The following is an 18,062-nucleotide window of genomic DNA, read 5'->3' as shown; positions in this document are numbered from 1 at the left end:
AAGAGAATTCCCCCTCTGCCATCCCTACTCTGTCACATTTTATTTCTTTTTATTTTATTTTTTTAACTTACTTTCCGTCTTGGAATTAATACTGTGTTTTGGTTCCAAGACAGAGGAATGGTACATGCTGGTTAAGTGATTTGTCCAGGAGATCAAATCTGAACCTAGGACTTCCTTTCTCTAATCCTGGCTCTCCATTCACTGGGCCATCTAGCTACTCTCTATCATGTATTTTCAATCTTTCTATCTACTGGATGCTTCCTAACTGCCTACAAACATGTCAATGTCTCCCTCATTTTCAAAAAAAACCCTTACATGATCCTATTATCCCCTGTAACTATTGTCCTATGTCTTTTCTGCTCTTTGTAGCTAAATTCCTCAAGTCTAAAATAGGAGCTTCCACATTCCTATCACTCTCTTCTTAACCCATTACAATCTGGCTTCTGAACTCATTCCACCAAAACTGTTCTCTCCAAAACTGCTAATGATCTCTTAGTTGCCAAATCCAACGGCATTTTCTCAATTCTAATTCTCCTTGACTTTGATACAGCCTTTGACACTATTGATCACTCTTTTCCTCCATACTCTCTTCTCTCTAGGTTTTCAGGAGGACATTCTATTTTGGTTTTCCTCCTACCTATCTAACCCTTCATCCTGTCTCTGTCTCCTTTGCTGAATTCTCTTCCAGATCATGCCCTCTAATCATAGGTGTCCCTCCAGGTTCTGTCTTGGGCTTCTTTTCTTCTCCCTTTATACTACTTATTTAATAATTTCATCCTCTTCCAGATTTAATTATCATCTCTATGCTGACAATTCTCATATTTATCTATCTTGACCCAATCTCTCTGATGTAAAAATAAAATAGAGGTGAGCAATGCAAGGTGCAAGGAATGCTAAAGAGACTCCTGTTTATGAAAAATAAACTATTTGAATATATATAAAGGAAAAAGGATTTCTAATTCTAAGGGATTCTAACTCCAACCAAATAAACTCCCAGGCCCCTCAAGGAACTACTTCCCTATAGTTCACAGGCTAAGCTAATCCTCCTTGATCTAACTAATCCAATTTATACTATTCTAAATAAACCTAACCACTATAACTCTTGACTTCTACTTTAAGTTACAAAGATAACCAAGGCTAGCTGGTTGAGTCTCCACCAGAATCAGATTAGGACTCTGAGCCTTAACAGTCTCAGAGTCCAAACCAAAGACCAGGTTTTGTTTGGTCTCTTCACAGTTTAACCAATCTATAGGCAGTAATAGATAAACGAATAGTGTTGCCCTAGTTGGAAAAAGAAAGCACTCCATTCCTTCAAGTCTTTCCCTCAGACAGAGATAGAGAGAGGCAAAGATGTTACCTTCTCCAGCTCTGAGAGAGAAAGAACTGCTTGTGGCTCTGTAGACTGCCAGAAGCCCCTCCTGGAATGCCACACCCAGAGAGTGTAACTGTCATAGAAATAACTGTTATAACTGCCACCAGTTGAAATTAACACTCTCAGCTCTTTTTGAAACTCCAATTCTTCCTCAAGAAGCTTCTCTACTTCTTATCTATAAACTAATAAAATAATACTTATTTTCTAATATATCATCCTTATACTGTTGATCTCCAATCTTGCATTTCTAACTGTCTTTCATCACAAAATGGATGTCCAATAAGATATCTTAAACTCACTGTTCAAAATAAAACTCAATTTTTCCCTCTAAACTCCTCCCAACTCCTAACTTCTCTAATACTGTAAAGGGCAACAGCATTTTCCCATTCCCTCATACTCACAGTCTATGAATCATCCTAGATTCCTCACTATTTTTCCCAATATCTAATCTGTTGCCAAGGCGGGTAGATGTTACCTTTGCAACATCTCTTACAATATGCCCCTTTCTCTCTGACACTAACACCACTCTAGTGCAGGTCCTCATCACCACACACCTGAATTATTTCAATTGCCTGCTGGCGGGTCTGCCAGTCTCAACTCTCTTCCCCTTCCAATATATCCTTGATTCAGTCACTTACTTAATGTAGTTTTCCTAAAGCATAAGTCTGACCATGTCACCATCTACTCAATAAATTCCAGTGGTTTCCTTTTGCCTCCAGAAACTAATACAAAATGCTCTATTTGACATTCAAAGCCCTTTGAAATATAGCCCCCACCTACCTTTCCAATCGTCTTATACTGTATACCTTGATACATACTCTTCAATCCACTGATACTGGCCTCTTGGCTATTACGCAGTTTGGGGAATTTTCTCTGTCTGACCCCTATACCTGGAGAGCTCTCTTTCTGACTACTGACTTCTCTGACTTCTGTTAAGTCCCAACTAAAATTCAAATTCCTACAGGAAGCTTTCCCCAATCACTCTTAATTCCAGTGCCTTCCTTCTGTTATTTCTTATTTATCCTGTATGGAACTTGCTTGGTATATATGTGTTTTTTTGTTTTTTTTTTGTGTTGTCTCCTTCATTAGACTGTAAGGTCTTTGAGAGTAAGGTCTAGTTTTTGGCTTCTTTTGTATTCCTAGTCCCTGGCATGTAATAGGGTATAATAATTGATTGTTTGAATATTGCTTGAATTAAGGAATCATTTAATCATACAAGAGTCAGGAACAGTATTTGAGGGTAAGTCTGGCCTGATTGAAAGTATAGTTGTCTTTCTTCCAGACTTTACCTCTTTTCCATCTACCTTTAATGTTATGCATAAGTTGTAAGCTAATGTTTCCCTACCAAAGACTGTACTGAAAATATTCTCTGTTCAGTCTTTGATTATCTAAATTTTACAAATTAATATTTAAAGCAACAATTATTAATCTCATCTGAGTAAGTTCCTAAGAACTGTTTTGTTGTATTATCCTCTCCCAGAGTAGACTGGAATATAACCCAAGGAGTTAGAAATGTACTTTGGTCCCCTGCTAAACCAGCAAAATGAGAAAAGCTCAGCAAATGTTTTGTATTGTTTTTTTTTTTTTTTTTTGCTTGCTCTTTTTATAGCCTGGATCTTCCTTACTCTATGGACAATAATTTTTTACACAGCCCCAGGAACATAATATGGAGTTGCTGGGTGGGGTATATATCCTTTAGCAAGGGCCAGATATTATACCCAGCTCTAATTGAGAGCCAGGCCTAGAGACGGGAGGTCCTAGGTTCAAATCTGACCTCAGACACTTCCGAGCTATGTGACCCTGGGCAAGTCACTTGACCCCCATTGCCTACCCTTACCACTCTTCTGCCTTGGAGCCAATACATAGTATTGACTTCAAGTCAGAAGGTAAGGGTTTAAAAAAAAAATAAAGGAAGTAATTCTTATTCACCTCCATACCTCTGTTATTGTCAAATGAACTGAAATAGCATTAGCTCTTGTCCTGAGACTTTGTTTCCCAGGTGCCCATTTTCTTCATGGTTTCTCAAGACTTTTCAAGAAATAAATGGGATCTAGATGAAGTCAATTAGTATAGAGATCCTATTCTATAACCAGAGACTTACCTGAGTGGCCTAGGGTGATCATTGGATGTAAAGAATGAAATAGATTGGAAGCACGGCTTGTTAGCTCAAAGTGCTCCAAGGTACAATGGAGTCACCAGTTTATTATATAGAAAGTTAAAGATCCCCTTCCCCACAAAAGCCCAAGAAAGTTTCCCACAATTACACAGAGCAGTATTTTTACTATAGTCAAAACAAAAGCCTTAGAAACTTCAAGGTGTAGATAAAACCTATGCTAAACTATCAACTATATGTGTTATCATTAAGTGAAGTCTGAGACATTTTGTTAGGCTAGAAAGCCCCTGAATTTCTCAGCCTTGATGGTGTTAAACAATATTTTTTGAGATTCATTATTTTACTTTAATTCTGGGCAAAATGCCCCTGCTAAGGGTTTGACCTTGGCTGTACCAGGCAGCTGCATTCTTGGCCAAAGGGGAACAGAACAGTATTAACCCTCCTCCTGCTGGATTACTGAAAGCCCAAAGCTTTTTCAATAAGACTATGTTGCTTTTTAAAGAAAGGTGTGAATTATGAAAGGAATCAAAAGAGGAATCTCAGATTTTTATCTTAGCCCATTCCAGTCTCTTACCTAAATGTAGGGAGAAAGGTCAATACATAGCTCTGGCTCTGCTGGTCTGTGTTGATCTTTTGATGGGGTCCAGATAAAAATATCTACTTGAGATTCTAATTTCTCTTAATGGCTTCCCAAAAATTAGTATGAATAGAAAGGAGTAGATGGCAGCTATTCAGCCTCTTTTGTACCCTGCTTTACCTATAATTTAAAATGTTTAAATTTAACGTGGCAGATTTATATTGAATGGTTTTTTCTCCTTAAGACCACAAGAGGGAGCGGTAGTAAATGGACAGAGAAAACAACAGAAGTCTCCCTCCCCAGTTTGTCATTGGAGAAGAGACAGCTTCCCTGTAAGGAGAGCCAGAAAATCAGGTGCTTCATTAGTATTCATGATTCAGACCAAAAAGGTCTCTAAAGTGTTAAAAGTAAATAATTAGCTGTAAAAAGGCAAATATAAGTAGATCAAAGGGGTCTGGTCCTCTTACCTTAAAAAGGTCTCCAATTCATGTTACTAAATTACTTTTAGCAAATTTAAAATTATTTACAAATTTGTTTTTAAAGTAAAATATTTCTCTTTAGCTATACTAACTTGAATTCCTATTAAAAAGATAGTTTCGGTTTTGTGACTAGTGGTTACTTACCACTCATTGAGCACTCAAAATCTAAAGTACAATTTTGTTTCTGCTGAGTATAGTCCTAATTTATCTAGCGCTGACTGATCATTTTTGAAAGAGATGAAAGCATAAAGATATTGAATTTCTGTCACAAAAGGTAATTACCAGTTGCTTAAATGTCTGTTGACCAAGCAACCAGTTAAAAACTGGTCCTGCAAGCTTTCTCCTTCCAATTCAAAGCTGAATGAACTTTAGTGAAGTCACACTGAGCTCACAAGGAGTATCACCTCATTCACCAGTCCCAGTCTTTTTTATCCTCCTCCGTATACGGCATCCCTATGGTCATCACTACAAACTTTCCCTTGTTAATATTGCTCTGTAATTCGTATCATTATCAAAGTGTATGCCACACTGCTTTCAGTGGTCACCCCACAGATGAGAAAAGAGGATGAATCCAATCAGAAAGAGGACTATTGAAAGGGTACAGGAATACAGAGTAAGAACCAAAAGAGATAGACTGATGCTGTCTTTAAACCACATTAACACGGTTATTATATACATGAGGTATGCTGTCTGTGCATAGCCACAATATAGCATAAGCCAAAGTTCTGTGACTAAACAAAGGACACAAACTTGTCCCTGATTATCAGAGGGCCAAATGAGGATCAATTACAGAATGGGTCCAAAGTCCACAATGCGCGTCATCTGGAAAGGCTTCCCAGGTATATTCTGAAAAAAGGTTTAGAATTGACCTTTCTCTGCATGCGACCCCAGAGCAACCCCTCAAAATATGGAGCTAGCTTCCTGGACTTCATACAAAGAAACAAAAGGGCACACACAGACAGACGGCCCACAGAAGCAAACATCAAGAGCGGGGGACTCAGCGCCACATTCCCGGACCCATGACTCCTCCTGGACCGCTCCCACACCCAAACACACACATGCGCAGAGCGGGGGGGCTCCCGGCCCTACCAAGTGCCCGCCTGACTCCCTCCTAGGCTCCCCTCTCCGCCCTATGAGCCGCGCGGGACTCAGGACCCGCCCCCTTCGTTAACGGAAGGCAGTCGATTGGCCGACGGAGGCCTAGGCGCAACCGGCGCCGGGAGGGGATTGGCTGTCTGCCGGTGACGCTCTTGGGAACTCCTAGCCCGTGTCCGAAGCCGGTGGAGGAGGCTCTGGCTGTTGCGGCGGGTCCGGTGAGCTGAGGGGGAGGAGGGGGCCCGGGAGAGGATGGGGGCGGAGGAGAAACTCAAGGGGGCCCTTTTCCCAGGTGGGGAGGAGGAGGCGGCTTCTGGATAATGGGAGTTTCGGGACAAGGAGTGCTAGGAACGGGCGAGAGAGGGAGGCCGGAACAGCGGAGCTGTAGTCGTTGGCCCGCGGGGGGCCCCGGAGACTACAGCAGTCCGGTCTGGGAGGAGAAGGGGCCGGCTGAGTTGGGGCGGAGGCCTGCGGATGCGGAGCAGGGAGAACGGGGAGAAGCGGGCTACGCCTTCTGCCTGTCCCACACGCCCACAAACGACACGTCGCCCTTGGGCGAAGTCACCCCACGCGCACCCAGGGACACTAACTAGCTCATGGCATTCCTATGAGGGGGCGAGGAGCAAGAGGGGATGGGCTTCTTCTGAGGTCGCGCTTTCACTCAGCAACCGCCTCGCTAGGTCGGGACAGAGAAGCCTCCGGGATCCCCAAGGGGTCGAAGGGAAGCTGCAAGAGCTAGAAAGGGGCCGAACCCAGTCTCCCCTCCTCCCCACCCCACCCCTAGTTGCTCTACGGTAGGGGAGTGGGGGTTGGGGTGGTGTTAGCTTCAGGCTTTTTAACCGTAGGAAACGTGGGTGTCACTACATTTTAGGGCCCTGTGCTGCGGGGCCTCGATGGTTGGGAAGCATTTATTACGTGTCTCCTGCGTGCCAGGCGCTTTGCTGACGGAGAAAGGCCGAAAACAGCCCCTGCCTTCGAGGGACTTAATTAAGTCTCTTAAGGGAGACAATAGGCAAACAATGATTTACTTAACAAGCTATATGCGGTATAGGCTAAATTGGAGATAATTTCAGAGGGAAAGCACTAGTATTCCAGGGGATCTAGGAGAAGGTCCGAGTTTACCTGAGATTTGAAGGAAGCCTGGAGGGGGAGATTGTTGTTTACGGTACCCATTGTGATCTGTAGTCTTTTTCTAACTTAAAAGTTGTTTGCCATCTCAGTGTGGGGGGGAGAGACTTTAGAACTTAAAAATATTTTTATATGAATGTAAAAAATAAAATTTCAAAGTGAAAAATGTCCAACTTAAAAACATATCTGTGATTTCATTGGCTTGGATACTTAATCAGCAGGAGGGTAGCTATGGGTAGAAGACCTGGGTCTAGATTGAGTTGGGGGAGAAGGAGGCGAAGCATTTATTTACTTCCTTTTAATGTGTCAGGCATTGTGCTAAGGACTTTATAGATTCTCATTTGAGCCTGACAACAACCCTTTGAGATTAAAGGTTGTTGTGACTACTGTGTTACAGTTGAGGAAAGGGAAACACGTTCAATAACAGTGCTGAGACTGGATTTGAACTCATGTCCTCCTAACTCCAAGTCCATCAGGCTCTATCCACTGGACCACCTTGTTGCTTCTGAGCTCAACTTCTTCAACACAAAATGGAGATAGTAAATAGTCCCTATCTGGCAAGATTGTTTGTGAGGACCAAATTTCTAAAGTATCCCCCATAGTACCTAGTAATTGCTTATTACTTTCCTTCCCCCCATCAAGGCAAGATATGTCCTCTATGTCCAAATGTCTTTTTTTTGTGTCTTGGACCTCTTTAATGAATAATATTCTTCAGTGCATAAAAAATGTAGAATTACAACTTAAGCCAATTATATCGAAGTACAGTTATGACAAAAGTGTTTTAAACAAATTCATGTTTAAGAACCTTTGCCTAAATAAGCAGAGCCTAGATCTTGAGCAGGAAGGAACCCTTTTAGATCCTGCTAGTCTACCCCAACAAAAGAGATAACTGAATGCAGAGAGGTAGTAGGTAGCAAAACACATTGCAGTGACTCCAAATTCATTGTTCAATACAGACAATACTTGTCTGTACCTGGAAAAAAATTAATCCTAATGGGCTATCCCTCTGGAAATTAGGCAGTTCTTAGCCAGGCTGATCCTCAAAAGAAGTATTGAGAGTCTGAGTCTCTTCAGAGATCTTTTCCATGTTAAGATGGAACCTCAGGGTCCACACTTCACTTTAAGGCATAAGAGTTAGATTGTAGCAGAGAATAATTGGTTATCCACACTTTTTCTAGATTTTATTTAATATTACTTCCTTTATACTCTACTCAGAAAACTAGTCCAGTTTCTATTCTCCAAATTTGACAAGAGTCCAATCCCAGCCCAGCTTCATAACCTCAGCAAGAAGAAATAGTAAATGTCATTTTTCTAATTAGGTTTAAATTTGAATCAGATGAATATAGATTACTTCTAAACTATATAACCTTGAATTTCCTCATCTCTAAAATAGTAGTACTCTCCTTGCTTCATACACCACATGTGGGGAAAGTGTTTTATATAAACTAAAGTACTATAAAATGTAAAGTAGTATTAATCTGAAGTACAGACCACCCTATGATGAAAAACAGTACATGATTAAAAAAAAAAAACAAAAAACCCTTATCTTCTGTCTTAGAATCAATATAAAGTTAAGGGGTAGGCAGTGGGAGTAAAATTACTTGCCCAGGATCACAGAGCTAGGAAGTATTTAAGGCCAGAATTGAACCCAGGACCCTCTTTCCTGTCTCTAGGCCTGGCTTTCTATCCACTGAACCATCTAGTTGCCCCAATATCACTTGATTTAAGTAAACCAGAGGTAAGAATCTGTTGAGTTTGAGCCATAGGAAAAAAAGAGTGTGGGATTTAGTTAGGAGTTGCATTTGTATATGCTATGTTTTGAAAGTTACTTTAAAAATATTAAACTCCTGGGGCAGCTGGGTAGCTCAGTGGATTGAAAGCCAGGCCTAAAGACAGGAAAGAGGGTCCTGGGTTCAATTTTGGCCTCAGACACGTCCCAGCTGTGTGACCCTGGGCAAGTCACTTGACCCCCATTGCCTACCCTTACCACTCTTCCACCTATAAGTCAATACACAGAAGTTAAGGGTTTAAAATTAAAAAAAAATATTAAACTCCTAACTTTTAAATGAAGACCCAAATTGTTAATAACTATATCAGACATTTTAAAATATGCTTTATTTCTATATTATTGCTAGTTATGTAGAAAGAAGGAAAGAATTCTGCCTTTTGAAGCAAAGCAATGATTTCTAACTCTGGCTGGCCAGGAACTAGCTGTGTGGCACTGGACCAAATTCTCAATTTTAGTTTTCTCATGGGTAAAATGGAAATATACACCCTGACTACATAGGAGAGATATTAAAATAGAATGAGAATGCTATATTTAAAAACACTTTATGGGGGCAGCTCAGTGGGCTGAGAGCCAAGCCTAGAGATGGGAAGTCCTAGGTTCAAATCTGGTCTCAGACACTTCCTAGTTGGGTGACCCTGGGCAGGTCACTTAACCCTCATTTGGCTAACTCTTACCACTTGAATGCCTTAGAACCAATACATAATAATGATTTTAAGGTGGAAGTTAAGGTTTTAAAAAATACACTAAATAAAACACACTAAATAAAATGAAGTGTTATTCAAATATAGTGTATTATTAAAGGGGAAAGGAAGGCTAAGACTTTGGTATGGTTACAATAAGAATGTTTCCAATTAAGAAAATTTGTACTATGAAATAGTAGCATGATTAAGCTGGGGAAAAGGATAAGATTTTATTTTTGAGAGACATCTTTGCCAGATTGAGTTTGGACTTTATAAGTAATTTAAGGCTTTGTTTATTGATTGACTGACTGAATATTTTGGGTGAAGTACCTCACATGGAAAAAAAATCTTATTGCCACATGTAGCACTCTGTTCTCTTGGTTAGTTGTAAGCCTCAGAGTATTTATCAACTCTTTCTATTGCCCTTTGAAACTTTGCAGTTGGCAAATTTAAGGCTTTTAAAAACTGTTTATTTTACCTGTAAGCTTTTTGAGTTAGTAGCCATAGTTATCCACTCCAGAAAATGTTTCTCTGATCAGCTGTAGAATGAGCAGAACAATATCCTAACTAGAACAGCCCTGACCTCATTTTCAGAATATTCTGATCCAGAGGTATAACCAGAATAAATTCAGGCTTATAACCAAGATGTCTTGCTGAAGTTTGTTACTAGTCTTTACATAGTAATAGTATTCACTTTAATGTTATGCCTAATATAGAATGTAGAATTGGAATGGAACTTTAATCCTGTCTAGTCCAGACCCCTCATTTTATAAATGAGAAAGCTGAAGCCCATAGAATTCAGTGTGACTCATCAAAGATCACATAGCAACTTAATAGCTAAAATAAAACTGGAACCCAGGTCTTGCTCTTGATTATTTTATTAAGTTCTTTTTTTTAGTCAGCTTATACACTATTGAAAATCTGTTCAAATTACATGCAAATTTATTATAAAAACTATTTCTATAATAGAGTTAAAAGACACAAAATTGGACAACTAGTTGGGTGGACCACATTTTAATTTTATTTTGTTATGATCAACTATTGCCAAGAAAAGCAACTTTTATGTTCACTAAGTTTGGGGCTGGAGTTATACGGCTTCTCAAAAACTACTTCATAGTTACTGATCATTCCCTTAGTGACACGAGCATTACAACCCCCTCCCCCTGATATTTTAGTATAACCTCCACTTTATTATTTTAAACATACATTTGAAATAATTATTTTGTCGTTTTTGCCAGTAATTCCTTTAGCTTAAAATTTTAGTGGACCTTACAGAAAAGGAGGGGGCAGGTGCTCTAAAAAGAAACTCCTCAGATTTAGATTGCTAAATTTAATTAATTAATCTTTAACACTTGGGAATGGAAGAATCCTTAGGTTGTTCATTAGTATAGTGGTTTTAAGCTTCCTTAAAGAGAAAAATATAGCTATAGAAAGTCATCAAGAGCAGCATCTTCCAAAAAATAATTCCTTTTCACAATCTCATAGCCTTATGTGTTCTCTCACCTTAGGTTTTCATTAAGCTTTCTTTGCAATTTCTCTTGGTTTGGAGAAAGATGTAGCATAGATTAGGAACTGATTTTTACCAGGGTATTAGCAGGAGGGTATTAGAAACAATCAATTATTTCTTTAAGCCCTTTCTAATTCTAAATTTGTGATTCAATGATCTTAAATTATAGCCAATTAAAATGTACCCAAAGTTTGATAGAGTGAATGAATTGATCATAAGATGCCAAAGCTTAGATGTATTTCTTTTAATCTTCTAATTTAATGTCTCTGAAATGTTTGGGGCAATACAATTACAATTACTCCTAAGCTTTTAAACCTGTTACTTTGTGAAGAAAGTACTGAATTTAGAGATTAATTAGCCTGCATCTTTCTTCATCTATAAATGGGACATGTAACTATCTTAGAATAAATGTCCTAATGAAAAATCAAATAGCCTCCTCTTGATATAGGCCCTCAAGAGCCATACCATGTTCTGCAGTTATATCATTAAATGTTTTTGTTATTATCAGTTTGATTATAATTCATTTTGATCAAACTGTTGTGGTGATTGATAACTTTGCTGCTGTTTGTCATAGCATTTTTAACATTCCAGAAAGGTTCATTTCCTTGAGCTCTTTAGGAAAAAAGAACTCAAAAATACCCAAATGTTTTCTCTTGACTATGTTGATCAAAACCCATTCATGCCTTCAGGGCCATCTTGTTCAATTATGTTCTGTGTCTTTCCATGTAAGTGCTCCCCAAAGAGTCTACCCTACTGGAAGCCTTTCTTCAGTGTCTCCTGATACTCTGAAAACATCAGTAGAGCATTTAGGTTGTCCACCTATAATTTTTCACTCTCGATTCTTGACCAACCCTTCTTTTTCAGTCATACATTTTCCAAATAATTCAAAGATCTTTATTTGACACATGTTGAATCCCACTCACATCCTCCATAAATTGATGTTCATTTAAACATTTTTAAATTAAGTACTTACTTTGTGCCAAACAATGTTGTTTTTTTTAATGAGGAGAAAGAATATGTATTCTCACAACTCTTCCCCAAAATTTTCCTGCCTTTTGCCAGCTTTACCTTCATCCATCCACCAAGACTATCCAGGGAAACTACATAGTCTTGCTTACCAGTTCAAAAATCTTTAAGTGATATTTTTAAGTTTTCATTCCCTTGACATTGTCAAGGGGAATACAACTCAATTCATAACTCCTTTTATATTTTTAGGAGAGGGGGAAAAAACTATTCTAAGGAAATATCCTGCAATTCTATGAATTGTTTCCACCTTCCAAACCAGTTACTGCTTTAAAGAGTTGTCAGAGACTCAAAGATTTAATTTTGTCTTCCTCATGTTCACACAGCTTGTGAGTGTCAGAGTGTGAACTTTGAGTTTTGCATTCAAATCTTTCTAATTCACAGACACCATTACTATAATTATTAATATAGTATAATCATATAATTCTATGCTGCTTCTCAGATCATTGTCATAGGAGGGAAAACCTGTCTCTTTTCTTTTAAAAATAGTAAGTTGTGGCATATGATTGTTAGGGAATACTGGGCTGTAAGAAATGAACAGACTTATTTTGGAAAAACAGGGAAAGACCTACATGAAATTATGAAGAGTGTGAAAGGAATAGAACCAAGAGAACATTATATACAGCAATAGAAATATTGTTTGAAAAATGATTTGTGTGTGACCACCTCCAGAAAAAGACTGATAAATAGAAACGAGCAAGACAGTTATGTGTTTGTGTGTGTGTGTGTGTGTGTGTGTGTGTGTGTGTGTGTGTGTGTGTGTGTGTTTATTTTCAGGTAATGCCTTCTCTAATGGAGGGAAAGGAGGGTGGGAGTTGACTGGGTATTTTAATGTAATAAACAAATAAAGTTAAATTTTAAAAAGTAGCATACACCAAAATTATCACAAGTGTGAGGTCCAGTTAGAGGTATGACCAAAACACCATTATAGGAGATTTATACTGTCATTGGTGTATGTATCAAATGAAATTTAAGTGAGAGTATTTTGGTCAGTACATTTTTTTGTTTTTACTTTGATACATTGTGTCTAGGAGGGACATTTGGCTTGTAACACTGTACTACTCAGACCCTTAACCAGAGGAAGATGACCCAGGGTACAATAATTACCTGATGTCTCTCTCAGATTGTGGACTTGGAAAGGATGTTAAAGTATATTTAGTCTAGTAACTTCATTTTATGCAGGAGAAAATAGGCCCTCAAATGTATATTCCTTTTTTCTACTGTGTATAAGTATACGTAAGTATACAGAAAAGTAGTTTCCATCCATTGAGAAGGTAAGCAAGGGGGCAGCTGGGTAGCTCAGTGGATTGAGAGTCAGGCCTAGAGGCGGGAGGTCCTAGGTTCAAATCTGGCCTCAGATACGTCCTAGCTGTGTGACCTTGGGCAAGTCACTTGAGCCCCATTGCCTACCCTTACCACTCTTCCACCTAGGAGCCAATACACAGAAGTTAAGGGTTAAAAAAAAAAAGAGAGAGAGAGAGAAGGTAAGCAAGATGATATTAATTATACATGTGAAATCATACAAAAACATTTTTCCATATTAGCCATATTGAAGGAAAAAAGAAAAAGAAAGTAAAATATACTTCAATTTGTACTCAGTACATCATTTCTCTCTGGCAGTGGATAGTATTTTTCATCAAAATTATCTTGGATCATTGTCTTGACCAGAGAAATTAAGTCTTTCACAGTTGATCATCTTACAAAATGTTCATTGGAGACAATAATCTTCTGGTTCTGCTCGCTACTCTGTATCTTCATATGCGTCTTCCTAGGTTTTTCTGAACCATACCCCCTTATTATTTCTTAAAGCATGGTAGTACTCTTATCACAATCATATATTACATTATTGTTTAACCATTGTTCAATTAATGGACATCTCACTTTCCAATCTTTGCTACCACAAAATAGAACTGCTGTAAATATTTTTATACATATAGATCCTTAGTGGTATTGTGTCAGAGGATATGTACAGTTTTATAGCTCTTTGGCCATAGTTCTAAATTATTCTCCAGAATTGTTGGACCAGTTCATGACTTCATCATCATAAGTGTCCCTGTTTTTCCACATCTCCTTCAGCATTTTTCATTTTCTAGTCTTTTTTTAATGAAAAAAATAATTCGATATGCAAAATAACCAAACTAGATCAAATTCTGAAATATAATACAAAAATTTTTAGTAAGGCTTACAAATTGATTAATTCTTTAATGCAAACAATTTGTTAAATATAAATTGGCTAATTGCCAATATTGGAACATTGGTCAATAAACATTTGTGAAGCACCTTCTATGTACCAGCATTGTGCTAAGCACCAGGGATACAAATACAAGTTTTGCTTTTTAAATTAAAAAAATTTTTTTTAAACTCTTACCTTCCATCTTAGAATCTATACTGTGTATTGGTTCCAAGGCAGAAGAGTGCTAAGGGCTAGGCAATGGGGGTTAAGTGACTTGTCCAGGGTCATCACCCAGCGAAGAAGTGTCTGAGGTCAGATTTGAACCTAGGACCTCCTGTCTCTATGCTTGGCTCTCAATCCACTGAGCCATCCAGCTGACCCCACAAATACAAGTTAAAAAAAAAAAAAGTTCACATCCTAAGGGGCTTACTTGATGGGAGGAAAACAGAAGCCCTGGAGCTCATTGTCCTGCCTTCCAGCCAGTGTGTCTAATCAGAAGGGTGCAACATTCTGAAAAGATGTGAATATCAGGTAGATTCAATCTTGCAGAGTAATGAGATTTCCCAGTAAGTTTCCTGGAGAAAGGGAAGCATGATAGGAACATCTAAAAAGCTGTGTTGCTGGTGGGAAATGGGGTGTGTGTGTAGAAAAGTTTGTTAGTTTGCCAGGTTTTTCTTTTTGTCAGTTTTTCTATTCTAATAACTAATTTCTGTCATTCAGAAGTTTAGCCCTCTAGCATTCTTAATAGGTATTATGGTTTCACTTTAGCATTGTCTAGCATAGCTTATACGCTAGCACGTGCTTCCATTTGGAGCTGAAAAATGGAGGGCTTAAAACAGATCCCTTTTATTTGCAGTGTAGTGGCTTGTTATGGTATCAGTAGAACTACATATTCAACTTATTAATCATAGTTGAAAGAGTTTGTAGGTTAATAGTTCCATTTAGATTATTATTTTGTATTCTCTTGTGATTTATAATGCATTATAATGTTTTCTTTTTACTTCTTGCTAGACAGGTAGTTAAATCCGATCCTGAAGGTATCACATCTCTTTTCTTATAATCAGATTGCCTGCAAGATTATAAATTTGATTAACATATATATTTATACATACATATATGTATACACTTGAGAGAGAATTCGAGAATATTTTTGGCATTTGTAAAATAAGTTCTTTAGCCTTGTTTTAGTTTTTGTTTACCTTCTCAGTTTGTGAAGAAAAATTGCATTAATCCCCATTGACATCCCCAAACAAGGTTCTTACATAATAAAAATAATAATTAGTGTTTATGAACTTAAGGATTGCAAAGCACTTTTTAATACCCCCTTTTCTCTTCAACAATCCCGGAAGGTAAGTGCTCTTTGTCTTCTTTTTTACAAATGAGGAATCTGAGGCAAACAGGTTTTTTAAGTTTTTCACTCAGCATCAGATGGTAAGTATCTGAGGCTAAATTTCAACTCGGATCTATTTGATTCCAGGTACAGCACTCTATCCAATGCATTACCTAGCTCCTGAAAGATGAAATCTCGTTCATATTGTATTACATTGTATTGTTAATATGTTGGTTTAAGTGAATTGCCTACGGTTGATTGGTACCAGCAGGTACACTGAAATCCATGTCTCCAGACTTGTGGCCTGGTGCACTTTCCAATGCTCAATATTCCCCAAACCATGTCCTGTCAGGTCCTATTCTTCCACAAATAGAATTTCCATTAGAAAAAATTAAAGGTAGCAATATTTTTCCTTCTAAAACACCAACTTCAACAGTTTAAATTTCAGAAACAATATGGGCAGCATTTTTCCGAGCAAAAATTACTCTAATTTCCTTTATTTTTGCTCCACAATTTTCTGGGCTCTCTGTTTTGCTAAGATTAATCCACATTTCCATTCCAGAATTTATGGAATATATTCCTGTGTGCTATATGCATGTATGCATGTGTTCATTTGTTTGTAGCCCTCAAATGTCCTGTGCCCAATTAATTTGGAAAATACTGTATTAACATACTGATTCCTGCTTTGTTAATTTCACCACCTTCCTTCCTTAAAAGGTAATGGTATTGTTGCCCTTAGGTAAGGTTCAGGGATGGTAAGGATAGAGGAAGAGAAATAAATTTGGAGTCTGTTACACTCTGCACTGCCTGTGTATGCTGTTATGCTAAGGTGCTGACTGACTGTGAATGCAGTAAGATCAATGTGAGCTGAAATAATCTTGGAATTGTTGATAAAGTTATGGATAGGTAGGAGGTAGCACTTACACTAAATCGTGAAGGGAGTTAGGGATTCTAAGAGATAGAAGGGAGAGCCTAGAGTATTCAAAGGCAAGGGATTGAGTGAGAATATTATATATAGGAAAGTGAGTAAGTCAATAGAATACATGTGGGGAGAGTAAGGTGAAATAAGTCTGGAAAGATGTTGAAGTCAGATTGTGAAGGACTTTAAATTCTTGAGCAAGGGAGTGTTGTGGTCAGAGAAGTGCTTTAAACTAAGAGTTATATGAAGGATAAATTAGAAAGGGCAGAGACCGGAAATAGAGAGATGAATTAGGAGACTTGCAGAAGTGTGGTGGTGATGGGGAGTGATAAGGATCTGAATCAGAGAGGTAACTGAATTTTAAGACCAACTGTTGGGAAGGTAAAATATACCTGAAGAAACACCTAGGAGAGAATAGGCAGGAGAGACTATGCAAGGGGAGAGAATGGTTAGAAGTGTCATAGATGGAGGTACGGTCCAGAAGATAGAGAACTGAGAAAAGGTTTTCAGATTTGGTCATTATCAGAAGTTGATTTCATTTTCTCAGTGGAAATGACATTTAAAACTATTAAATTATATTAACCTTTGCTTTGCAGCATTCTATACCCAAAGGCTTTTACATCTGACTTACATTTGAAACTTTTTCAAATATTTTGTCTCCCCTTTGAACTATTTAGAGCAGAACTATCTTATTTTCTTTTTCAGCCAGTAAACATTTATTAAGCACCTACTACAAAAAAAGCCAAGGAGCTTATAGTCCAATGGGGAGACAACAATGCAAACAAATATTTGTGAGGCAAACTACATTTAGGACAAATAGGAAATAATTAACAAAAGGAAGGCACTGGATTGAAGGAGGTATTGAGCAAGGTGGAATTTTAGTTGGGACTTAAAGAAGTCAGGAAAGTCAATAGTCAGAGAGGGGAGAGATTATTCTGGCACATAAAACAAGCTAAAGAAAATGCCCAGAGCCAGGAGATGGGTTGTCTTGCTTGTCAGACAGCCAAGAGGACTGTGACTCTGAATGTATATCTAGTTCCATGCTTTGCATCATTTAGAGCTTAACATTTAGAGCTTCATTGATTTCATTCCTGCTTGGACTATTGCAGTAGTCTGTAAGATTAAAAATTAATATCCAAATACTCCAAGTATTATATTTTATGAAGTTTATTAATAATAACTTGAAGCAAAAGGAAAGTAGTAGCCTCAGTAAAAGAAAGAAGTTTCCCAGGACTGCATACACGGGAAAGAGAGTGAGGGCGGGGTTATACATACATTATAAACAAATGTGAGGACACAACTGTGGATGAAGGGGAAAGGATTCTGGGAGATGAAGTCCAAGGGTTCAAGATTTCTAATTACACAAGTCCATTTTCCACTCCAATTCATCTTCCATTCAGCTTTCAGCATGATTTTGGCAGCTACTGAATAAACTGAATAATTATGAATATATATATAAACTTCAGGATCAAATATAAAATCCACAGTTTGGTATATAAAATGCCCTTTAGAACATAGACCCTTTCCTAGACTTCTCACACTTCCTTCCCTCCATGAACTCTGTCATTTACATTGGCCTACTTGATGTCTCATTAATACAACACTGTCCTCCAGCCTCGTGATTAAGCACTAGCTGTTCCCCATGCTTAGAAAGATCCGTCTGCTCTCTCATTACCACCTCCTGGTTTTCCTGCTTTTCTTAAAAGCAAACCTCAAAACTAGCCTTCTGCAGACAGACTTTCCTGAGCTAGCCAGTCATATCATCTCTCCCCCTCTACTCTTGTACGTATTTACACCTACTTGTTTCCCTGTTGACCCCTTCATTACAATATGAGCTCATGGAGAACACAGACAGTGTTTAAACTTTTTTGTATCCC

At 38.1% G+C, this 18,062-nt stretch overlaps 1 protein-coding gene across 1 annotated transcript in view; it reads left to right on the top strand.

Moving 5' to 3' along the window:
• The first annotated feature begins 5,810 nt into the window (after positions 1–5,810).
• The window catches only part of MTFR1 (mitochondrial fission regulator 1), a 58,574-nt gene continuing 46,322 nt past the window's right edge, over positions 5,811–18,062 (top strand). The window contains exon 1 of the mRNA XM_044666066.1: positions 5,811–5,854. The gene's annotated coding sequence lies outside the window, so the exon portion shown is untranslated. The remainder of the gene's footprint in view (positions 5,855–18,062) is intronic.

The sequence above is a fragment of the Gracilinanus agilis genome, chromosome 1 (genome assembly GCF_016433145.1).
Source record: "Gracilinanus agilis isolate LMUSP501 chromosome 1, AgileGrace, whole genome shotgun sequence".
NCBI lineage: Eukaryota > Metazoa > Chordata > Mammalia > Didelphimorphia > Didelphidae > Gracilinanus > Gracilinanus agilis.
This window is presented reverse-complemented; position numbering and strand designations above follow the sequence as displayed.